Source organism: Penaeus monodon, chromosome 19, assembly GCF_015228065.2.
Source record: "Penaeus monodon isolate SGIC_2016 chromosome 19, NSTDA_Pmon_1, whole genome shotgun sequence".
NCBI lineage: Eukaryota > Metazoa > Arthropoda > Malacostraca > Decapoda > Penaeidae > Penaeus > Penaeus monodon.
Genome location: NC_051404.1, coordinates 31,732,826 through 31,733,129, shown reverse-complemented (window position 1 = coordinate 31,733,129; position 304 = coordinate 31,732,826).

Sequence of the window (304 nt, the reverse complement as noted above, 5' to 3'; positions counted from 1 at the left end):
AGCATCCACCTGTACATCCACACACGTAAACAAGCACGCATTTATACAAGCCCAGGAAACGTGACATTAAGCTGCCTCTCCCACCGAGACCTTGGGGCAAATGCAGATGTTGATTTGTTACATAAAGTAGGACAGGCACCGGATTTAGACCTCTTCTGGGAACCCTCGTCCATGTGGCCCATAGTAAAGACACGCGCACACTTCGTTTTATTTTTGTTATTAACTTCGTAGGGGGTTTGATACCGACTGAGAGTAGGGAGTGCAGGGTTAAAGAACAAAAAATCATTCGTTGAGGATGTCAGGA